Consider the following 26,776-nt stretch of genomic DNA (forward strand, 5'->3'; position numbering starts at 1 on the left):
CCCATAATATTTTCTTTTCTTGGTTCTGGTATTTAAGATTAAATACAAATACCGCTTCATAAGTTTAATCATTATTTAAACTAATTCTTCCTATCGAAAAATTTAAACGCTTTTTTACTCTTTTCGTAAGCTGTGCAACCTAGCTGAAAAATTTGCCAATCAACAAATTTCAAACAGATATTTTTTTCAATTTATGACCAGAACTTAAAATATTAAAAATGAATAATAAATGCTGTTTATAACAGATTGTTCATAGAAACGTAAAACTTTACATATTTTTTTCGTAGGGAATAATAAATATTTAATATTGGATTTCTTTTTCTCTTCAAATCTAGGTTCAAGATCTACGAAAGATCATATATTAACGAAGCATTTTTGTATTTTTGAGATTTCAGGTAATCAAAACGACCTGCAACTTGCACCGCACGAACAAAAGAAATGAACTTTGTTCAAAATAGCGGCACTAAATTTGCTCATTTATGATAAAACAATTTTTCTTATAGCATTTATTGCCAATATTACGATGTTCGTTACTAAAATTTAATGAAACAACTTTTTATAAATAAATGCATAAAAACGCTTATGTCATTCCCTCTTATAAAAGGAGGTATTCTTTTCATATCATTTGTTGCATAGGCCTAGTTTAGCTAATAAATCATGGTATAGTACCATAAAATATTATAGCATTACCACAAAACATTACAGCACTATATGCCCGAAGCAATATCGTCACTGAATACTTTAAAAGTTGGCAGTTTCCTGTTCGCATTTTGAAAGAAAATTAAAAATCTACCATGCACTTGTAATCTTGGCACTTATTCACTCAGCCGCTGATACGCCTATTAAAAGACGAAGTAACCATACATGCAGATTACCCATAGCATAACCTTTATTGGTAAGAGTATGCTTACGCGGCAATGGCTATAACCAAAACAATCATGTTATCTCCTTAAATAAAATCGCACTTGTTTTTAAAAATTTTGAGGAACTGGATTCAAGCATTTTTTAAGTTTAAAGGTTCAGTTAATAACAATAAGTGCTTTTTAGGAATTTTTATCTCAATTGTAATTTTATAATTACTGAATATATTTTCAGATATTAACAAAATATGAATTCCATAAATTTGATTAACTAGTTTAAAATGATTTTACTCTACAATTTTATCCTTTTTTAAAGTTATTAGCCTTTACTAACTACCCAATAGGTAAATCTCCATTTAATATATTTTAAATGACGTAGGTGGGCAGCTCAAAAATAAAATATTCGTAGCAAAATACCAATACTTAGAAACCTGAAGAATAAATAGCAGGAATTAATAAGAATTTCGCGTAATTCAAAAGTAACAATAAAAAAAAACAATAAAAACAATAAAGTAACAATAAACTAAGTAACAATAAAAAAAAAAAAAACTACACAACACGATTTAATAAAATTTATTATACTTACTTCCTACAAACAACGAGTAAACGAAACTCCATAACTATGAACACCGGAATTATATAGCACCTTCTCAACTCATTAAATAAATAGTTAATTTCGGAAACAGGACTTGGACAATCCCCATTGGTCTAGAGAACTGTGAATAATTTAAGAGCGGTTTCGGTTATCGGTAGCCAAAGTGCATGTTGCCGCTTATATTTCAAGTGACTGCCGTAATTGTCTAATAAATAAAAATTGAGATTTAATAATAAATGCACTAAAACATGAATACTTGTAAGAAAATCAATAATGCATTATTTTAAACAGTGTTACTACAACAGCATATTATATTTACTCTAAATTAAGGTCCTTCTTAAATTTTAAAATACATTTGAAGAAATAAATATTCAACTGAATGTTTAGTTTATCTTCTAAACATTTATAAAATATTAATCTCAGCATTTTCCTTTCTTCAAAGTTTCCTTGAAAAAAGAGCACTGTTAGAGGTGATCCAAGGACATTTGTTCACCATTTGTTTACCAGGCACACCAGTAACCATTACAGTGAACACAAGTCTAAATGGAAATCGCTTAGCTAGACCTAGCTCTTAAATGATTAGCAGAAATTAGCTGCATAGAAGGTATAGTGGTTAGGAGAGTCTACTGCTGTACTGAAGGGAAAGGATTCGAATCCCGGAGACGGCATGGTTGTAACTGTTGTCCTTTCCTTCATAGGAAGCAACGGTGGTCGCTTATTAGGTACCTCCACAACAAAATGGTCACCAATTCTGGTTTTAGGAGTGGCCAGAGCTAAATATGAAATTACCAGCCATTTGATTAAAAAAAAATAAATAAATAATTAGCAGAAATTGTGGAGTTTTAAGTGCGGTATTTATTACATGTGTGGTTTATTCAGTACTTAAACATTCTAATTATTCCACATAGTACTATATTTAAACTTGTTCCCCAAATTATGCAGTTTAATTTATTAAAATGTTAGTTTATAACATCCTAACAAATTTTAGAATAAAATTATGGCAAAGAAAGAAAATCTTATATTGAAGTAAATGTATGTTAACGTAATTTTTGTAAATTCAATAGTTTATTTGTATTTAAATTTTTACAGAGTTCTGTGCGGTTGTGAACTAATTTAAATTACTTACTGAGGGCTCTTGTTCAGATGATTTTCTATTCATCTATAGATTAATGAACACTGAAATTTTCTCAATTTATTTTGTTGCTAAGAGTTAATTGTATTCATTATTTCATATAGCGTTTAGTTCTTTGTCATTTGAAGTTGGAACTGTAAAAATAGCTTTAGGAGAATCACAGGAAAAGTACTGGAAAACGTCTCCTCTTCCTACATATATTGATATTTAAATATACATTAAGTGGTATATGACCATTCTTCAATAACTCAACGTTATTCTGGAAGTTTCCGGAACTGAATTGGATTAATTGAATGACAGAAAGCCATTTCAGACCTATCAGCTTATAAAGTTCGAAGAGAAATGTTTCATGAGGGTAAACCATGAAAATACATATGGAGACAAGGTAGTTTGTCGAGATTTGAAGTGAAGTCGAAACTTTTTGTGTAATGAGTTTACCTTTCTAGGCCAGTGCAAATGCAAAATTTTGTAATACAAGATTTCAAAGTGTTACGTTAAGGTTACGGCTTCAGAGTTTACTCTAAATATTGTGCGATTTCTTTCGAGAGGAAAGGCGAAAAATAGAGGTATGAGCAGTAAGATGCAAACGCCGATGAAAGATCAGATAATTAGATTGTGCATAAAGAATTATTTTGCTTTCTGTATCTGTTACCAGAGACACGAGAATTCCTTCTGTAACCTTAATCACCAAAGCGAACAGCAGGGTTTGTCTAGAAGAGAGAACGTGGGCTTTGAAAGAAATCTTTTTACACATGAATTGTCGGAAGGCCTGGGAAGAAAAATTATTTTACCGACATTTAACAAATGACTGAGCAGTAAAGGCTCCTATACTACACGGGGGACATTTTACAGCAATTTAGGTAAAGTCTAACAGATAAAAGCCTCTGTACGACAGCGATGAAGAGATCCTGATTACTGATGTTTGGAAAGAGACTGCTTCTAGAGTCTTAGTTAATTCGTCTTATGATTGGAATGTAATGAGCGATGTCCATTGTGAAGGTTTTTGTTTGCAATGTGTTATTACGAGAGTCATTTCGAAAAGGTTTCTTCGTGATTCAAGAATTTGCATTGGAGTTCAGATTCTGTGACTATTTATGACGACAGTGTGTAATACTCAGATTTGCAGCAGGCCATACAAACACATTATTCGGTACTCTTCCGTTTTGAGGACCGTACAAAATCGCCAAACTATTGTTGTTGCTAGGGCTGCCAAAAATAATTGCGGCAACCCTAACGCAAGAAAGGAAGAATAATAATAAATAACTAATATTGTTTTAATTTAGATGAAAGGTTAATTTTATATAACTCTTTTATTGTTATAATTTATGTAAAAAATCTAAACTTAACTGAATGGAGGCATAAGAGTAAATAACTAACTCAGATCATTATTATAATTTATACAAAAAAGGCTAAACATAACTGAATGGATTCCTGCATCGATATTTCGCTACCGTGTTTTCGCTAAAGCATAATTTCATCTCGTTGGTTATTCAAACATAATTTTCGATAATGAATGATGCCTCTTCTTTGAAAAAATTCTATTGCAGACTTTTCGTCATCGGGCAATTTCTAAATTGGTAAATCCATAGCGTTATCAAAAAGGGATTTAAAAATTAAACTAGTATTTCAATGGCGTCTTAAGTAATATAGAACTTTCTAAAATTATGCAATTTGAAATCAGCGCGTACGCTAGACTTGACGTTCTGTTAAATAGGCGCGTTTGCGAGATTTGGCGCTTTTGCGCATACATTTTAGCTGCAATATTTTTACGGTTCTCAAAACGGAATAGTACCTACTATTCTGTAATAATCTAGCGTGCTGGATGAAAGGATTTTTTGGTTACCAGAATATCGAAACTTGCTTATGTAAGAACTCTTCACCTCCTGGTCGCCTGTGGTATTGATTATGTAAAACTAAGTTTTGATACTTTAATATACATTAAGCGGTTTAGTTCCGGATTAGGACGAAGGTAATTTTTCTGTAGAAATAGTGAATTTAATATATTAAAGTGGTTCTTAAGGATACATTTTAAAACTGAAAGTTTATAATTATCTGTCTGCGGCAGTAGAGTCAAAGATTTTACAATTATTTTATCTAATCGAAACTGGGTAAAAAAGTTTAGGGCTGTACTTGATTGGAAAATTGTTCTTTTGGAAGTGTTCTGGTCGGTGATTATTCAAGCACCACTATACATTACTCTATACAAACAATTTCTTGAAGGTTTCGGTAGAATCTTCTCTTTCATTTGAGCAGCATTAGAAGCAGGAAGTTTTCAAGAGCTGTTTGCCGATTTTTGTTCAAACTGCATAGTCTATTGCGCTATTGCGTTGCTCTTTGATTTTAGATTGCTCTTTTCAGCAGTTTGGCGGTGGGGCATATTCGCAATGAATTAAAGAGAGATTCAACTTATTTCACTAGTTTCCTTGAATTGATTTTCTTTGTGTTTCTTATGAGTAAAAGATATCACTCGTCTAGCGGTGAAATAAAGATTCAAGCTATCCTCTGCAACTGGTCTTGCTATTTAAGGAGATCTGGAAAAACTACTAGCATCAACAGTATGCTCAGTGAGATAAGTGCTTCATTCGTTTATGACGATTGAATTTTCGTTAAACATTTGTGATTAAAATTGTTATATATAGTCTTAAGTTGACTAAAATTATTATTGATTAAAATGATTAAATATGCCTTAATATAGGAAAAGGTATAAATTAAAATTTGGTTAAATTATCACGTTGTATTAACCTAGTAATAGGTTCTCTGTAAATGAAATTCAGCAGACTCTAGAACAGAAATAAATTTCTTATTTTGAGAGTTGTCACACTAACTGATAAAATGCATCCGACGTAAAATTTCGTTTCATTTACATTTAGAAAGATAGGTTTTGGAATGACAGATCTGGTGCTTTCCTAAAAACATATTTTTCCTTAATTACCTTTCACCGTTAATTCCGTTGAAGAACTTATGGTTTGCACAATACTTAAATTAAGAAATACAACTCATGTTCAAAAACAGAAGAGAAATAGCCCAAAGTAAAACAAAAAAAAAAAATTAAGAAAGCAACAGTCTTGCGTTTGATGTGTTTGCCCTCGAAAATCCATAGAGTTCTTGACTAAATCTACACCAAACACAAGCTGGTTATTTAACTTATTTTATACAACCGATATTAGTCCATTTTGTTTAAATATTGTTTTCCATTTCTTTCATGTTTTGTAAACTATTAAACTGCTTAAATCGGAAGCATTTTGAGGACTCTTGTACTATTCTGACATTTGCAGAGATAACGTTAGTCAAAATTCTCTGGGCCGTTGGTAATACATTCAATACCCGACGATAAGCAGAAAATATGCTCTGAAGTTACAGCTCGGAACACGTAATGTACGAAATACGAGCCTTTGAACATCAATGATAAGGGGATGCATAGGTTATCAATAAATGGCTATGTTTTAACGCCATTATACTCCAGACTTGTGAGAGGGTCATCGAGAAGACCACAACTTCCACAAACAATGCAAAATCAACATCATTTAACATTTAAAAGGTAAAAATGTATCATGCAAGAGACTAATTATTTAAAATTAGAGCAAGAAGTGAGTCTATCGGCAAAAATGTTCAAGGTTTCCTCTCGCGCTGCTACGAGAGCGCCCGTACATTAGGCAGCAAAAAGTGATCCTGCCACTCACTGCATTCCTCGCATGAAAATCTTCCGCCATAAATATATATGTCTCATGGAAATGATAAAAATTGAAATTTGATCAAATCCCTAAGCTAGATAGATGATCATTTCAGGAAGTTGTTAAAATTACAACTCTGTGGGATGATTTCCTTACAGAAAGTAAGTGGCTTGATCAAATCATTTAACTGTTTTAGACAAAAGGTGAAATAATATTTTTAAGATATTAAAATTATTTATTTAGTAAACCAAGCATTATTAAATATAGAGTAGTTAATACAACAATAGTTATTAAAACAAATTACATATTTGAAACTAATTAAAAAAGATATAGGTACTTAAGCTGATACTTTTAAAAACAAAGATGATATTTTTAGTGAACTTTTAAACATTTTAGCGAATGTAATTAATAAATAATAATGTTCCGTCATTTTTATTAAAACACGTTGTTGATTTGTGACACCACGAATTATAAAGTACGTCACTATTTTACAAGCACATTTTTTTGTTTTTCATTATATTTTGGATTGTTCACAGGAACAATCCAAAAGCTATTTGAAGAGCGTTTGAGGTGGCCAATCTTTTACAATTCCAACTAAGATAACAGTTTGGTACAAATTATTTTTTATATCTAATACAATCTCCACAATGATATTTTCATCAAAAAGGCCTCAATCAAAATTGTAGAACCACCGTACTTCAACCAGAACTGTAGAATCCACTAACACGTCTTTAAATTTCTTCAAAGAAACTTCTTTCATTTTCTCAGATAAGCTTTTCAAGTGTTTTGCAGCATTTTCCCTTTGATCTTTAATGCTCTATTCGTTTTGGCTTAAACAGCATAGAAATTTACATCCATATCCTTTTTCTACTGTATTCCCACACAATGCGTGCACTGGAGTTTTACAAATATCACACGACTGGGCTCCAGTAGATTCCATTCCACAAACATCACAACATGCTTTATTGTCGCTGACAGCAACTTGCCCTTCTGATACAAGTAACACAACAGATATTTCAACCGCTGAAACAAGAGCTAAAGTAGAGTTGGTAACTGGTTCTAGCTGTCCTGTTGTCGATAAAGAAATTGATTCAACCTCTGGTAGATCCTCTAAATTTAAAGCCTTTTCGATGAGTATATCAACTGCTGGTAGATCGTGTGACATCGAAGTGTTATTGTTCGTTGATTTAACTATTGATAGATTATTTGAAACTGAAGCTTTGTAATCAATTAATCAGATGGCGGTAGATCTTTTGAAGTTGAAGTGCCGTTGTTGTTCTCTAAGGAAGCTGCTATTGGTAAGTCTTCTGGTGTTAAAATAATGTCATGGTGCTGCTGATTAAGAAGTAGATTCAAATCCTCTTTAGTAACAAGAGTTTCAAGAAACTCTTTCAAAATATGACTAGAGTGGAGTCCTGTTTTTCTGTTCCAAATAAAGCTTTGTAAAATGATCGATGAAAAGAGGAATTCTTTTGGAATTCAAGTAACAACCCATATCCCAATTTTTTGTATCATTGTAAATTAGTCAAACATGTAAGATAGCTTCAACATCTTGATTTGATCCCTCAACAGATCCTTGACTAGCTGGATGTCTAGGTCTACCATTTACAGTTTTGCACTTTGGCTACAGACTTGTTAATTCTTGTACGACAGTAGTACTTTTCGGCGGTTGTCGCTTTGTAGCACACGAGGACAACCTACTTCCAAAAATATTTTAATAGCTCCATTGCTACTTCAACAAATCTTTTTGAAGTCAACGGTCGAAGAAAGTGAATTTCTGGTAGTGTAATAGACATTTGTAATTTTTCTCTGGGGTCGACTGTAAGTCGACTAAACCAATTTGGCCACAATGACTAATTCGCTAGATACCTCAATTGGGCAAACAACGATTCTTTTTCATGGCAATTTTATCTTAGACTGACATATCGTGCACAACTTTAAAAACTCCAGTAAAACTAAGGTAGGTATTAGATATTTCGATTTCAAACTGTACAGCATTTTATCTCTTTCTCCGTGGCCAGTTGACTGATGTCTTTCCTGAAGTATGTGATAAAAATTTTCCGTTAGTACTATTTTCACAAATAGATCGAAGTCAGACATTCTCTTCAAAATCAAAGATTTTTTAATACCTATTTGCCAAAACATCCTACTTTTTTCTAGTATTTATGTGTTCGTTGCAGTTTACGTAGTGGTGCTAATTTAAATTGTTCAATGACTTAGCTTTTTGTCTCTTTTCGCGAGTTCACAAAGGTTTCTCTTTATCATGCCGCTTGTTCAGAAACGTCCTGGTAGATTCATTAAACCGTTTTTTAGATGCAAATTCGGTCAGAGTTTGATTTTTTTTTTATCTGAACTTATTTTTCTACGGTAGGTATTAACTTGAAAAAAAAACTCTGTATAGAACACAATAATAAAAATGCGCGCAACCCTCCTCGCATAATGTTTCTTCGCTGCTCTGTGTGTCACATCAGAAGCGCAGCGCTGGCCGGCACGGACGCTGGAAGGGAATGGTGAGGTAAATGGAAGCCGTAACAAGTCTATGCGAGTTCTGGCTTGTTTATTTCATCTTTTCACTAAAACAATAAAAGAATGTGATCAAAATCGCTTACTTTCTTTAGAGAAATCACCCCACAGAGTTGCAATTTTAACATCTTCCGTGAAGTGATCATCTACCTCAGGGATTTGAAAAAAATCTCTGTTTTTATCATTTCTCCTCTAGTACCGTAAATGCATTCTTGACCGAAGAAAAGGAAAAGTTATCGAAGACTACTCGGTGAAAAACATGTAATTCACGAGTTACGAGACTGAATATAACTGCCAAGCGAATACGAAGACTAGCTGTTTATCCTGTGGGGAATGTTGTGGATCCTGCTGACTTCTTTATTAATGTTCTAAGGAAATTCGTGAAAAAAAATACGTGTATTTCACAATATGTCACAGTTCATCATAGGATACTTGAAGGCAAAATAATGCAGAGCCATTTAACATTCTCAACTTCTTGTTACTGATCTGCAATATGCCTTAACTCATAAACCACAAGATTCTTGTTGCATAGATGTAACCTATTTTTTGCTAATCTTCAGATGTAAAATGAATGCCAGGCGTCTGCCGACTTTCTGAGACGAACGTACAGCTATTAATGTTAAAATGTAAAATGTAAGTTTCTAAAGCCTAGCCCACAAGCGGCTGAACGCAAAGTCACCAAGCACTAGCAGTTCGGTCCGGTTATGGAATTCTGACGAATGAGCTCGCTGCGTTTGCATTTCCGTCGTTTTTCCCATGTTGAACGTGGATACAAGCAAATTTTTCTTAGAAAGGTCCTCTACGAAGTCATCCCTTCTCTTAGGCAGCTAGTCCTCTAATACTATGCGATAATTAAGTAAACCAAATGAAACCCAAGCTACAGCCTAATTAAAATCAAGGTTTGGTTAATAAACAAGTATTTCCGAAGAGCAAACACAAAAGCCGTTAGTATTTTAAAATACCATTTATTACCAGCAATTTCTTATTAATTCATTATCAGCAGTTTCTATTCTGAATTCATTACCAGCTACAGTAATGAATTACATTATTGCTGGTAATTCATTACCAGCAATTTCTATTCTGAAATTAATTTATTGATACTCATTCTGTACATTCTTTTCTGCTTTAAAATTATAAATGAAAACAAGCTGTCTTAAATTATTTACAACAAAAATTATTCATATTTGTAAAACACTCGTAAATATATATTAATAGTAAGTTCGAAGAACATGTTTTTTGCTTTACCGTATTATTAATATCGTTTATCAATCTTTTGATTAATTTTCATAAAAATCCATTACATAGAAATCGTGATCCAAATATAAACCATAACTTTTAACCTAGAATTGCTGTTCAGGCTTTGTAAAACTCTTAGAATACCATAAAACTGTTTTCTAAAGCGGTATAAAGTCATCAACTTTGCCTTTGAGTGCAAATACCTTTGTACCAAATAAGTATTTCCGGTGCTGAACACTATACTTTTCGTTTCTGCGTCATAGGTTACTCCTTATCTACAGATAACCGCGAGGTGACGCTTTAAATAAATTTTCCTAGAAAAGGCATTTGCTGTAAATTCGTAATTTTTTTCACAGTGACATTAAATTGTAACTTAATTTTAAGTTATATAAATATAGATATTTAATTTAGTGTTAGCTATCTTTGTTACGTTTCGTGCATGCTACAACTTTTAATGGTAGTATATAGTATATATATTGTTCATTCTCAGCGTTTTGCGAAATTAATATAAATCACAAGCCTCAAATTTTTCGAAGTTTAACCCAATGACTTGCGAAAGCTATATGTTATTCCTCAATAAATTTCTTGCGTAATTATTATGATACCTTCATTTCAGTAAATAAAAGGAACTACATGATTTCTTGATGCGAGATCTTTTTTATTGCTGCAGTTTATATAAACTATAGCTGTATATTTTGGGAAGATGGCTCATTACAGATCGCATTTTCACATTTCACCTGATACAATTTTTATTTCAACAAAATTTCCTAATTTTAATTTATCCATTTTAATTTGCAATAAACTTATCATTACAACTATGTTAATTGTTTTGAAATTAATACTTGACTAAATATGCTTTTCCTTGATATGTATGCTCTATTGTCTACTATCGTCACGTAAAATAGATTTCTAAACATCATTTAAAACAGTGTTATGTCATAAAAACCTTATGTCGATCGTTTTTCGATGAAATACATCTATCAGTTTTAGGAATCGTAATTTTATATATATATAAATAAATTTTTAAATTTTCTCAGTTCTGCATTTAAAACGTTTTCAGCAAATTTTCATTAATTAATTGTATAAAATATTTCTCCTACCTTCCTAGCGCGCCTTCGTGGTGTAGTGGTTCTGCACACTGGGCCGGTATTCCAGAAGTCCGAGGTTCGATTTCCGGCGAAGGCATTGCTAATTTTCATCTTGCCTTCTTCCAAAAATACCTAACGCCTCTACAGTGGAAAATAATTTATTTGGAAATAAATGACAATTTAACTTTTAATTTGTCAGAATAATCACAGTTGGGATGCCATAAAATAAGATGAATAAGAAGGGCACTATTCCGATAAAAATATAATTTATTAAAGAAATAAAAGATGTAATATTATTTATACATTAAAATTTTTAGAATTTTTAAAAACAAGCACGTTTCAAAACACTTAGAATTAGAAATATGAGCTCAATGTGCATCACATAGATTGTAGAGACAAAAAAAAAATAAATAAATAACATTTGAAAAAACGTTTGATTACATAAAAATAAGTTTTGAAATTTTCAGCTTCCTTTCAACACTAGCAAAATGTAATTTTAAACATTGATTTCAAACATATCCAAAATACGAATTAGTAAATTAAGTTCAGAATTAATCTGCTGACAGAGTTAAAAATTTAACTCAGTTTAAAGAAGTAGCATAATGTACTGCAATTTATCAATAATACACATACAATCACTACTCTAAATTTTACATAGCCAATCTGTATTTTCCTGTTACATTTCAAAATAGCTCAAAAATATAAAAATATGTACTACTAAAATATAAAAGTATGTATATAAAATAGAACTGTTTGAATGAATTACTTGCTTCCAATAAAAATATTTATCTAGCGTGCGAAATAGTTTCATAAAATTTGCGCCGAGAGAAAAGATTTTAAGCATTCTTGAATATTGTTCCCAACCATCTTGAATCTGTAAAACCAGTAGCTAAGATTTAATTTCTCGAAATCCTTGATAAACATCTCATTTTTATATTGGCTTATATGACTGATTCTCTTGCAGAAGTGGGTGGGTAGCTGCTGTTTAGATTTTCACTGGTGAAAACATCTTTCATTAACTAAACCAGTCTATTTATGGTGGTTGAACTTAATATATTAATTGATATCCTATTCCTTACCTATTTCTAGGTTTGAAACAAGAATCACTTTCTTTTGAATTTGAACTTTTCGTTTTAAAAATCCTGCATTCAGCAACACTTTCGCGATTTTCTGAACCTGTAAGAGAACACTTTCGGTAGTTCGTTGTATTGAATGATCAGGCTGTATTTCGTGCATCATAAAAATTGTACTAGGATTGAACTTCGCTTTCGGATTCATACGTAGCATTTTTAGTTGATTTATCTAGCAATATACTTGTTTTCCTATGATTTATTCACTTATTTTTGGAGAACTATTTTTCTTGGTGCTATAAGAGCAAGATAAAGCATCTTCACTTCCCGTACTTGCAGAATGACGAAAATGTTTATGAGATTTTGGTCCCTGCTGAATATGCCTGTAGTGATTAAGGATTTCTGTTAATTTAGAAGTAAGTTCACTGAGAAATTCTTGGAGCTCTTGTAATTCCATCGACACATTTTCTAGGCAGGAACCTAAATTAGGTGATTGTTCTTTTGAAGGTATTTTCACGTCATGGAATGATTCAGAAATTCCACACATTTTACCTTGAAACATTTCTTCAGTTACCTTGCAAATATCTGCCACCATGCGATAACATCCTTCATTAAGAATGGATATGATTTTTATAATGCATAGGATTCCAGCACGCAGCATATTTACTAGCGCTTTAATGAAGATGAATCAGAAATTCTCACAAAACCTGAAAATTTAATACTTGTTAGTCGTATCTTTCGCTTACATAATACTTTACGTTCAATGAATTACTGAATGTATCTTGGAATATTGATTAACAGTTAAGTTCTGAAAATTGTTATATACATAATGCACTACTTTTATGAAGATAATATATAAAAATAATTCCCGCTTGAAGTCTAAACTTAGGCGTATTTAATATAGTAATTGGGATTAACTCTTTGGTAGATAAATTCAAATATTTACACATATTGATTTATTAGGACAGATGAGATTTGATTTCCACTTTTAGCAAAATTGCCATTCGAGTGAAAATTAAAATGAGAATGATTAAAAGTTTCCTAGAGAATGATTACCCAATACATAAATAATTCTATATTCTATATTCTTGAATTCTATATTTTTTAAGGAATATACACGAATTTAATGCGATTTGCAATTTTAATAGTCTCAATTAGATAAATTTGATAGTTAAAAGGAGCTAGTGTGTTATATTTTTATTCATATTTGTCAACATTATTTCAAAACTTGGTAGTAATAACGATTATGCTACGATCTCTTGAAGAAATGTTGCTTTTCTAAATAGATGACTAATAAATCCATTAAAACGTAGAGTGGTCATAGCCAAACTATACGGTAAATATGCTTCAGAAGAGTTTGGGAACTCTCAAAAGGCAAAAGTACCACTTTAAGTCACCAAAATTGGTAAATTTATTTGTGCAAACTGTACTACTTAGATTTACTACTCTTAAGTGTATGCAAAGATTTATGCGCTGTCTGATTTAGCAAGGAAGTTCTCCCAAGTACTTTTATGAAATGTTCCATTAGTGTTAAATTTATTCAGGACCATATATTTAATTTTCGATATTCATAAGAGAGATATTAATGTAAAACAAAGCATTTATTGCACTATAAGAGAGCAGGAGGTAAATAATGTTTCCTAGTAGGATGTATCCCCAATTCGATTCTACTTCCAGGAAAGAAATACTTTCTCACCATTTACTTTCAACTGTGGCAAACGATTTCTACAGGTTTATTACTTCAAAAAGTAAAAAATGCATCTGAGAGTAACACACTGTTGATTGTTTACAGTGACAGATCTAATAACATGTGTTATTCTGTTATCACCACTGTAGCACGTTGACAAAATTTACTTTGTAAAGAGTACTTTAAAAGAACAAGACGAAGAACAAAACGTTTGAACTAAATATTTCAGTTAATGCGTCTTTAAGTAAATTTCCTGCTTGCATATTTCTGTAGAACATTGTTTTATTTGTATTCTCTTATACTGAAAATGTTTTAAAAAATTTTCAGAATGGAGAAAATTTTCTGAAAGTTGCTAAGAATAATACGTTTTATAATTTAAATTTACATTAATATATTAAGCATTGCATAATAGGAATTTAAGAGAATTTTAGTTTTAAAATTCATAAAAAGTTCCTTTCTAAAAAGCACATTTTATTGGACATTTGAATTTATAAATATATATTAAACGAAGTCTTTGCTATTGCAATAATTTTCAATAAACATTTGGAAGAATTCCCACCGTGGATCATTCTGAAAATATAACAGTCTAAATAATTTCAGTTAACCTCTGCAATAAGACCACATATTGTTTGCAGTTTAACTACTTTATGAAGTCTAAGAGTTAAATGTATCCTCACTATTTCTAGCAATTCTAAAGTACGTACAAAGCACCGAATAGTTCGAATAACAGTCTCATTATCATTACTGTATTTCAACTACCGTTGTGTAACATAACTGCAGCATTTCTTAACTGAGCTGTTAATCGATTTTTATCAAGAAGAAATCCTGAAATGTGATTGAACAGTATGTTCGACTAATACTTTTTTTATTTATCGATGCTGAAATTTGGATCAGCTTCACCATTTTTTGATAAAATGATTGACCGCCATTCGCAAAACACTTGCACTCTTCAAGCTGTTAAAAATCCTCTCTGGTATAACTATCTCACAATGAAATCGGAATATATAGAGCATTTTTCTGTTTATGAGAGCGTTAACTATTTGCGGTAATGTTTCTCTATAACCTGCTTTTGCTGACTGCCTATTCCAGACATCTAATGCTGAAAAAACAGTACAGTTTGCTGGAAATAAAATGACACGTATCAATAATGAGATATACAAGATAATCCAGGGCAGTTGTCATGTAAACAACAGGACTTTTCGGTGTTGAGCTCATAAGCTCTAGATGTCATGCATGCTATTTTGCCATTTACTTTTGAATGTCGTGCTACTTGCTTTTTGAGGACAGCAGCGTTTTCGCGTTTTTAAAGCAGAGTGGTTTCGAGAATTGACCGCTGATTAAAGATAAATGTTTTTGCCTTTATAAGTCTAACACCATAAAAGTACAATACAGTCTTTTCGTTGAGAATTGGTTTTAATGGAAAACATCTCGCAACTGAGATTGCTTTGAATATTGTAGCCATCAAAACTGGATAAGCATATCATCGACCGATTTACCAATCACACCAACTACCACTGTTTCTGCAGTTAAGTCAATATTTTATTGTATGCTTCTTTCAATTTTGCGAGTAATCCTCAAAAGGTTTGAAGAATTAAGTTTAGAAATATTGTTTGCAAAGTAGCTACTCTTTTTCATTGCTTCACAGCTGACGAGTAAATTAGAGGTTCACCAATTTTAGACCTAAAGCCGATTCTAAAAGCTGAAATTTACCATTATGAAATCTAGATATTTTCTTCCGATTAGTTATACAAATTTGATAGTACTTTTCTGATTTTTTTTTCAAATTCGACTGTAGTAACTGAACATTTTTGAATGAAGAAATTTTGACTATTGTCATTTTTGCTGCCTTAATGGACCGAAATTTATAGGGATTTTGCTTATATTTCTAAAAGCTCAAAATGAAAACTACGTAAATTTGAAAAACAAATTTATAAGCAGTTCTAACTTAATAGTATGGTAACTATTTTGTAGCATCAATTGTTATTAATTAATAGCATATTGATTACATAGCAGTACAACTTGTTCTTTCTAAATATCATATTAAAACAGTTTTTAATATACTATTAAGCAAAGTCTACTTAACTGCATATTATTAAAGCAGGTATATCTGCAAAATCCAAGGACCAAATATGTTTGAAGTTTCTAAGTGTTTACGAATTATACCCGAGTTGATTTCAACTAGGTCTTCAAACGGTGTTTGCTCTAGAAGGGATGCCTTAGAGGAGGAAATTTTAAAGGAAAGTGGCTCATAATGATATGATATGCAGTAAACTAAGAAACGTCCCATATAACAAACCCATTCACTTACATTTCAACTCATATCGAATTACCAAAGTTCAGAGGTTTTACCGTTTTCTGGCAAAATGGCTCCACAGTGAGAATATACCTCAAATTGCTGTTTACAAGCAATTCAAGCATAAAATTCAAGCATTTCCTTTCCACTCAAGTGAAGAAAAACTGCCTGAAACAATTGCTTCATTTTAAATACCAAAAATTCTCGGAAGCGGATGAAGACCGATGGCTTTGGATTTGAAAATTAAATGTTTCAATTACATTTCATGTAAGAATAATGCGAATCATTCAAGAAATTTCAATTTTAGTTTCTTTCAAAATTGTTCAAAATTTGATTTTTAGTTTTATTCCCCTTTAGAAGTCAAACATTTTAAGAATAAAAGGAAAGGAAAATATTTCTGGAAAAAGCTTTAAATATAAGCATTAAAAATTAAGACTGAAAATAAATCCTGAATAAGCAGTTAAATTATTAAGTATCTTGAAAATTTTATTTCTAAATCCAGAAAATTTAAAAGAAAAATCAGGTTAAACACTTGAGTTGCGTGATCCAAACTTCCCTTTATTTCTCGAGAAGTGAAATGTTTCATTTTCAAGAAATTCCCAAATCCAAAAATTACGGAAGATATTTTATACAAATTTGATACTGTGCGGCGTATCTGAACATGACTTGCTAAGAGAAACTGGCTCATAATCATTACACACATGCGCAAAACTACGGGAATCTTTTTGCATTTTGCCCTGTCATCCAGATTTTGACTTTAAACGAGCAGTTTTAATGACTGTGGCCTTTCCACCACAGATGTGCCTTTTAAACAGTTAACTGTAAAGTTTAATTGTTATGCAAAGCATTTGAGAGTTTTATAGGAGAAAGATCACTTTTAAAAAAGCAGTTTTAAAACAGGCACCCAGCGGCTGAGCGTATAAGTCTGCCTAACTCTGGTAGTTGGATTCAGGCTCCCATTCCTATGAAATGACTGGCTGTTAAGCGAATGTTTATAATTCCCTCCCCCTAATGCAATGCGAATGTTTAGTTTCATTTAGAAAGCTGACTACCTTCATGGTCTTTCATGATGTAATCTAATAAGTCACATAATCCTTTTAAAAGCCAAAAGAAATGCATTTACATTACACAGTAGGAAATCACATAAACCGCATTCAGCTAGTTCCTTCAGTGGATAGAAGAGCAAAGCTGCCGATCCTCCGCAGCTAATGTAGATGGAACACAGGAATTTTGACTTCATCGACATGGTTTTTAAGGGTTTTTAAGTTTCTCGTGTTCCTGTTCGCAAGTTTCCATGAAAGTTATATAATACTGTTTATCATATGCTAATATGCATCTAAAAACGTAGCTTTGAAATTGTTGTTTCTAGATTTAGCCAAGGAAGTTTCATAGCAAGTGAATTACGATTAAACAAAAGTACGATAAATGAAGGTTTGGTAGTAGTGTGGTTTGGTTTATTTGATTATGGCAAAGCATTTGAAGTCTATCAGCTTAAGGGAAGGGATGCCTTCTTGGAGGACTTTCTCAGCGAAACTAGCTCGTATACACGCTACCCAGGAAAACGTCCATGCAACCAGCCCTGTCCTCCGGGATTCGAACCCTGGTTCGAACTGCAAGTGTTCAGTGACTTTACCGCTCGACCGCTGGTGGGCGGTTAATAGAAGCTGCAACAAATTAGAAGACGTTCAGATGAAGACACATTTTACATGTCAGAAAATGATTTCAGTATATTATATTAAACACTGCATAAGTTCCAATCAACACTTAAATAATAAATCGCACGTACATCGCTATTCTCCCACTGCATCTTTTCCTGATGTAATAGACATTCTGTATGTATGCCCGATTTTACGAGTGCTTTTAAACTTGAAAGATGATAACATTAATATTTCAGCTGATAAACTTCAGTTACGTTCTCACAATTTAAAATTAGAAATTAGATCTTAAAATCTTGCAGTTCGAAAGCTTTGGAACAGTTCAGTAGAGTAAGCATTAACATTCAGTGCAGTTTAACTAGAAAACTAATGTTTTAATGGCATTTTAGAATACACAGAGCTGTCTAAAACAGTGTTGGCTATGTTAATTCCGCAGGGAAAAAAGGCGCGAAAGAAATCAGTGTTAGGACTAAATTCAGAATTGTGCTTTGAAGCTGCTAATATGGGAGATTTTGCTTCCTTTAAAGAGGCACGGATCATGTGGAATCGAATTTTTCGACCTTTTTATTGTTTATAAAATTCAACTGAAGATTGTATTTTAAATATTATAAAACTCAAACTGAAGCCCTAAATACCTTGTAGTCAACAAAAGGACCAATTCAAGGCATCAACTGAAGGTACATGACTGTGCGCGCTGGTACGTCTTTCAGCTGCTTGACTAAATAAATTCAATATTTCTTCTTTTGACATTAATTTTTTTTTCTTTTGGCTTGGCATTGCAGATTAAGCTTGTATAGCGATATGTCTACCTAATAACTATTTATACGAGGACTACTATTTCTTATCGTATCTTAAACCTAAGGTTCAAGATCTGTAAAAGATCATATTTTAAAGAAACATTTTGAATATTTGATTTTAGATAATTAAAACGACATGTAGCTTGTACCGCAAAAAAGGAGAAGGAAAAAAATTAACTTCGAGCAACTTTAGTGCCGCGATTTTGACTTTTTATAACAAAATACAGTGTTTTTATAGCATTTACTGTTCATAAAACTATATTCATTTCCAAAATTTAATTAAACATTCACATTTTTAATAGATACGTAAAAAAGCTTGTTTGTATGATTTTCTCCTCTTATAATGGAGGTAACGTTTTCAAATCATTTGCTGCATAGGCCTAATTTTGCTAATAAATCATATTATAGTACTTTAAGTGCTTTCATTACCGAAAAGCATTCCATGGCTATCTGCCTAAGAGAAATGATACCTTCATTGAATATTTTTTTTTAAGATGATTGTCTTTCGTTTACTTTCTATAAGAAAATTTAAAAATACACGGCAAATACTATGAACAAATCCACGATGTCATTTCCATACAGCAAAGTTCCTTCAAAAGTTCCTAACGGTTCCTTAAAGCAAAATAACACATTTTAGTAAATTTATGGAAATGGATTAAAATATTTTTATATTAAAAGGTTCAAGTAAAACGTAAACACTTTTTAATCAGTTTCAGCTAAACTGTAATTTAATTAGTGTATTTTCAGATATTAATTACAAATGAACTACATAAATTTAATTAGCAAATTTAAATGATTTATTTTCTATTACATTTTTTTAAGTTGTTTTTAACTAGATTCCCGAGATTTCTTAAATCTCTAGACTTTTCAATGACGTAGGACGGCAACACATGAATAATATCTATGACAAAATAAAATATTAATTTACAAATACGCAAAATACTAAAGAAAAAATATGAGGTATTGATACGAATTTCGCATAATTTAAAAAATTGCTAAGTAACAATCAATTAAACACATAACATGACTTCCTAAAATCTTTCCTCTTAGAACCTGAAGGCAAAGGCAACGGCGAATTTATGAATACCCAAATTATATAGCATTTCTGAACTAAGAAATGAATCGTTAAATTGCAGAAGACTTGGAAACCCTCTATTGGTCTAGACAAACAATAAATACTTTCAGCGCGGTTTCGGTCATCAGTACGCGAAGTGCATGTTGCCACTTTTATTTTGCGTAACTGCCCCCCTTTCTCTGATATAAAATATTTAAGGATAAATATATTAAGGCATAAATACTCGTGGGAAAATCAACAACACATTGTTCTAATAGTGAATTACGACAAAATATTATATTTACTCTAAAATAAGACATTTTAAAATAAAAATAATGGAAAAACGTGCAACAATATTTAGTTTATCTTATAGTAATTTTGAAAAAAATCATCTTAGCTTTTTTCTTTATTCAAAATTTTTTTAAAGGGTGTTGTTAGAGGTAATCCAAGGACAATGTTCTCTGCTTGGTTTTAGGTACAATAGTGATCATTTGAGTGGGTGGGTGCAAGTCTAAGTGGAATTCGCTTACCTAGAGTCTGCTCTTATGAGCAGTAGAAGTTACTCAGTTTTTATGTGCGGTAATTATTACATGAGTGGTTTATTTAGTAGTTCAGTAGTGTAATTATTCCACATAATGTGACAATTAACCTTGTTTCTTGAATTATGTAGTTTTATTTATTTAAATGTTTTTTATACGACTATCAAATTTTATGTACGGGATATTACAAATTTTAGAACAAAATTATAGCATAAAAAAGGAGTCTTTTTGAGTAAATACGTGTTATTGCTTTTTTTGCAAATATAAATGTTTAATTATTTCTGTGCTATTGTGAACTACTTTGAATTCAATACCGAGTGTTTTTATTTAGGTAATTTTACATTCATTTATAAATTATTAAATATTAAAACTTTCAATGCGCCTCAGATGCAATATCACTTTTTTTTTGCAAGTATTCTAAAGCATTAAACTGACTAATATGGAAGCATATAGGGACTCTTATCCGATTCTGAAATTTACAATTTCATATTAGTCAAAATTCTCAGGGCCGTGTGCAGTACTTCTTAATACACGGTGTCCAAGAATTACGTTGCAAACCGCAGCAATACATTCTGTGGCCGACAGAAAGTAAAAAATAATCCTGTAAAATTATAAGTAGAATTACGAGTCGTTGATCACAAATTATAAGTAGATGCAGAGGTTAACAACATGTAGAGTATTTATAAATGAAGTCCTGACATACCGGCAGTGCACTCCTAACTGAAGGAAAGCAAAAACTATCGAATGACCATTCGGCGTAAGACATGTAGTTTATGAGTCGAGACTTAATCACTGAAAAGGGAAATGGGACTACTCACCGTGGCCATTTCGCCGTCAAGACATTTTTCTTTACACGACTGTATTAAATCTTGCCGTATTATTTAAAGTTGATTTAAACTAACAACTCTGTTCGGTTTTATAATTTAATTTGATAAACATTTTACATAAAATAATATACAAATTGTTTTTGTATACAGTTTTAGACAAATACTTAGTTACACATGACATTAATTTTTAAGAGAGTAAGGTGCTGAAAAGATTCTAAAGTAATTCAGTTTTCCATTCAGATTTTAGAAAAAATGTGAGTTTCCTGCTTGTATGAGCGATTTCTATGAACTAGCAGACTAAAATTTCAATAAATTTTGAGGAATCATGGCGAAAATTTGACGAATTTTAAACCTGCACAATTTTAAAATTTGATATAACTTCTGTTATATCAGAAGTTTAGCCACAGTTCTATTTGATATTCATAGGTCATAGGTCTTCGGTTATTTAAAAGGTATACGACCCTGAAGTCTTTACCTATCTATATCTGTCCTTAGTAGGTATCCTAAAAGTGAAAAATAAATAGAAATATTGGAACAAACCTGTGCACTTGAAGTGCTGAATGACGTAAAATGTGGCATTATGTAATAGCGGCATAACTTGGGGAAAATAGCAATTTAACATATCTGAAACATAGCTTTCACATCGTAAAAGCAATTTTCTTTGATAATGACAATTTTCCATTTAAGTCTAGGCCCACCAGCGGCCGAGCGGTAAAGACGCTGAACACTGGTAGTTCGGTCTGAGGTTCGAATCCCGCGAACGGGCTGGCTGCATGGGCGCTTTCGTGGTTTTCCCCATGTGTAACGTGTATACGAGCCAGTTTCCCTTAGAAAGTCCTCCACGAAAGGCATCCCTCCCTTTAGGCAGATAGCCCTCGTGTGCTTTGCCATAACTGAATAATCCAATCCATTTAAGTCTAATTTCTTTATCTCTAATACTTGTATATAACTATATCTATTATAAACAACCTTTATTAAGTATACAAAAGGTAAACGATAAACAGAATTATTAAACTAAAATTTAATACGAGTATAATATTGCAAGATAAAATACAGTCACGTAAAGAGAAATAAGTCTTGACGACGAAACGGGGACGGCGAAAAGTCCTACACCCCTGACAAGCAGTTGCAAAGAATAAATATCTATTTGGGCGGACTGCTGTGGTTTCTGCTGAAAACGCTATCAATATGCTGCGAAATTTTCGAATGTGGTGGAGGAACACACAATGTATGTTTTACGAAGTATCGCATTTCATCACAGGAGAATTAAGTGCAAGATAATGGAAAGGTATTTATTCGTCTCAACGTTTTTCCACCGATGATCAACATGTGTTTATCGCAATTTTCTTTTAATCCCATGCAGGCACTTTTCTATTCAGCATCGGCCACTCCTTAAGGTCAGAAATGGTAGTCATTATATTGTGGAGGCACAAATGGCAATCGTTGCATTCTTTTAAAACGAGAACCATATTATAACCATGCATTCTCTGGGATTCGAACACAGTCCTTTGGTACCGCAGAAGCTTCCCCTAACCACTATAACGTCTGAACGGTGTTTCTTGCAATATGAACATAAATAATTTTTGCTGATCTACGGTCGTAAAATGCACGGCCTCCACACGAATGGTCATTTTTGGATTTTAAACATGGATAAACTAAGTCATAGCTCTTTGTGACTGGAATGACTTCGCCAACTATGTCAAGGCAAGTAGCTGCCATGAGTTTTGTGATAGATAAATCTACAGATTTTTAGACTTTATTTTGGATCTTTATGAGCCTAAAGAGCAAAAATTTGATCTATGCCAGGGGCCTTCAGCTTCATTTTATCGATTAACTCCAGCTCTTCAGTTAGATCAGTCGGCCTGAGATCAAGCGTGATGAATTGTGTTAAGAAATATTCAACACGTGAGTGTATGCGCCCCTGTGTAATCGGACAATTACAATAGGTGTCGTTATTTGAACTGAATTGTGTAACAAGGTAGTCAGCAATAACTTCAGCCTTTTCAAATTCTGTAAAAGCCATCTGGTTAGCATTGGCCGTTTCAAGGGGCGGAATGTGTTTATATTGTTTGCGTTGTCGGGCGGCAGCGTGCCAAACCGACCCGTCGTCAGACGTTAGGAAATCCACGTTAGGGACTTTAGTGCTTCCACTCCGCTTGTGTTTGCAAGCAGGTTTCAGACCTAATCTCGTTCTGTAGTCTGCGAAATTCAGCACGGATACTGGGATCACGTGCTCTCTGCAAAGTTTTCGCAGGTAGTTGCGCCGCTTAATTTTGGATTTAGTATAGGGTAGGAGCCTAGCGCCTGGATGTGTGATAAGTTTCGAACCCGCGGCAGAGTGATTAGAAATCCAGTTCCTCTGTTAAAATGGGTGTCCGCCGATAACATCGCGGCAAAATCATCGCGGACGAAAACATCGCGGAGAAAACAACGCAAGGCGAAAACGTCGTGCTACAAAACATCGTGGGAGAAAACATCGCAGTCCTAAAACATCGTGGTAAAAAACATCGTCGTCGAAAATAAAGCGCTTCAAAAACTTCGCAGTTTAAAAACATCGTGGTAAAAAATAAAGTATCTACAAATCATCGCATGACGATAACATCGCAGACATGTTTTTTCAAAACATGCTTTAATAACTGTAAATGAATATTCCCATAATGATTTGTGAGGGCAAAATGTAAAGAAGGATAATTTTTACTTTCATATTTTTTATTAAATATTAAATTTTTGCTGAAAAAGTAACAAGGAAACTTAAGCATAGAAAATTAAATGCAACTTATAGCTTATACGTTTCATGAAAAATTACCAGTAAAAACTTTATAAAAAATGATTTATTAATGGCCTTTGTTAGTTAACTATGTCGGTTTAAAATTCTATTAATTGCTATAAGTTGCATTAATTTGCTATGTTTAAGTTTCCTTCTTACTTTTCAGAAAAATTTATTAGTTAATAAAAAAATGTGAAAACAAATTATCCTTTATATCTTGCACTCACAAATCATTATGGGGATATCCATTTACAATTATTAACGCATGTCTGCGATGTTATCGTCATGCGATGATTTGTAGATACTTTATTTTTTACCACGATATTTTCGACGACGACGTTTTTAAATTGCGAAGTTTTTGAATCGCTTTATTTTCGACGACGATGTTTTGTACCGCGATGTTTTAGGACTGCGATGTTTTCTCTTTGCGATGTTTTCTCCCACGATGTTTTGTAGCACGACGTTTTCGCCTTGCGTTGTTTTCTCCGCGACGTTTTCGTCCACGATGTCTTTGCCACGATATTTTCGGCTGTAACCGTTAAAATGTGAAAGGACGTTAAGGTATCGACGAATGTGCATGAAATCACGTTTTCCATAGAACAACGTGTGTTTCTGGTACTAGAATTTCACAGGTTAAATTACAGTCCTATGGCAACAAGACACAGTTTTCAATCCTCATTTAACGCTGCAAAAAGTCCTGATTCGAAAACTATTCGTGTGCTTTTTCAATACATTTCAACGAACATTAAACGTGGCTGATGAGTTACTGGGTAATGTTGGTCTCATGCACTCCTGAAAATGTGGCGTCAGTTTCTACAATTATTCAGCAAAATCCGATGAACTCCAGTCGAAACCTTGTAGCAGAATCAGTCTTAACGCGATCCAGCATACACAGAATACTGAGAAAGACACTACACATGTTTCCGTTCAAGATTCAATGTCAACAAGCCATTCCCGTTCGAGCTGAGCAAGAGAGAAGACTTTGCGAATGAAATGCTCACAGTTGTTGATGACGACGGATTCTATGTTGACTGCATATACTTCACACATGAAGCACATTTTCAGCCGAATGGTTTACTGAAAACACCCATTTGTATGAATAAAAACCACTACGTTCCCCAAAAGTTAGTATTTGGGCTGTAGTATCCAGCAAAGATGTTATCGGGCCCTTCTTGAGAGAAACTATCACTTCTGACCGTTATATTGAAATGTTAGAATAGTTTGTAACCACACTGTTAGCGTTCGAGGATCGACCAGGCCCTTCGTGGTTCATGCAAGAGGGAGGTACGACCACAAGGCACTGAAAGGTGTTCCAGTTCCTTGAGGAAAACTTCGGGGATAGAGATATTGCTTTGGGTTATTCCAAATTTATTCGAACAGGCACTGATTGGCCTGCATACTCACCCGATCTTAACCATTGCGACTACTTTTTGAGGACAACCCTTGAAGGACACAGTCTTCCAGAAGTAGCCTACAACATTCCAAGAGTTTGAAGAGTATCTGTAAGGCATGTGAATTAATTTCCGTTGACACACTATGGAAGGTGTGTGAAAATTTCGTTCTTCGTTTGCGCCACCTCTGTACTGCGAAAGGTGGACATTTTGAAACAAATATGCGATTGCAATGACGGCTTGCAGAGGACACGTTTGTTACATTTTTCTAGAATGTACTGCGATTCAGCGCCACTGGTTGGTAACTTTTGTAACTAAATGGGGAAACTTCTGTATCAGATTTTTACAGCTGTTCAAATAATATACCTTTCGTTTCATTGTTCTATCGATCTTTGTTTTCGAGTTATTAAATTTTAAAAACTGTCCTTTGTGAGACACCTTTTACATATGAAAGTTATTAAATATCGTATAGCACCATATAATATTTAGTTGGGAAATAAATTGAGGTAATAATATATTATTTCATTAAATTAACAAATACCAAACATTTTAAAATAAAATTTAATAACGCATTTTATATGCGGTGCACTAGTTTCTATTGCATTTTTAATGTGCCTTGTTTAGGGTTATATAATTTTTCTTTCATAGTCATGCAAATAAGACTAGTTTTACTTCTACTCAAAAGTTACAACAACTCGTATACACTAGAATTTTAAAATATTTCAAAAAATCTAAAAAACGGCTTAAACCCAAAAACATTAAGATTAAAAATATGCATTATTGCAAGACTACGTTTTACTTTATTACAGTATAAGAAAGTTGATTAGTTATTTAAAATATATTTAAAATATTCCTCAGATTATAAGCTCATAAAATTTGCAATTAAAAACTAAAAGTGCATTTAAATTTTAATCTCTAACTTCTAAAAATTAATTTCATTATACGCTTAAAAAGTTACCATTCATGCACACCAATATTTAGGTATCAAAATAAGTTCATTTTTTGTTTCTTTGTAATGAGGTTAAGTTAGCTTTTATTCTTCCAAATGTTTAAAATGAGCTTTCGGAAACAAGTTTCTCCATTAAATAAGCCATTTCTAATAATTGCTGAAATCAAATTGCATGCTTCTAAACGAAATAAAAGGAACATTCCACATCCATATTCAGAAATGATGTATCACACGTTTGCAATAAAATTTACGTCAGTACAGTATGTACATGATAAAAATTTTATATTTATACTACTTTTTGAATTTACTGAAAACGTTCTTAATGATTAAATTTGCAATTAGCCAAATTAAATTGTTAAAGTTCCATCTTCTTAAAGTAATTCCTGAACGCGTTTCCTCTAGATATGCACTGAAGATTTCTTCGACGTAAATTAATTTTGACATGTTTGTTCAGCTGGATTTTTAAGTACCACCATTTCCACTTGCCCGATGATTTAACTTACTAATTTATTTCGCAACTGATACTTAATATAATATATACGATTCTGTAAACTTATAGAATGACGCGCAAAAGTTTGTTTGATTACAGATTTGGAATATTTTATTCGAAAATTTAAAACTGCACTGCCTCTGAACATCCGT

The 26,776-nt window shown here is 32.5% G+C and overlaps 1 protein-coding gene across 2 annotated transcripts in view; it reads right to left on the reverse strand.

The window, feature by feature from the left end:
• Positions 1-26,776, reverse strand: part of LOC118195277 (uncharacterized) — a 62,231-nt gene that overhangs the window by 20,373 nt on the left and 15,082 nt on the right. For both annotated transcript variants that reach the window (XR_004759224.2, XM_035366558.2), the window contains exon 2: positions 1,447-1,660. The gene's annotated coding sequence lies outside the window, so the exon portion shown is untranslated. The remainder of the gene's footprint in view (positions 1-1,446; positions 1,661-26,776) is intronic.

This window comes from Stegodyphus dumicola, chromosome 2 (assembly GCF_044657685.1).
Source record: "Stegodyphus dumicola isolate Sdum_Otavi_A_Nest chromosome 2, ASM4465768v1".
Lineage (NCBI taxonomy): Eukaryota > Metazoa > Arthropoda > Arachnida > Araneae > Eresidae > Stegodyphus > Stegodyphus dumicola.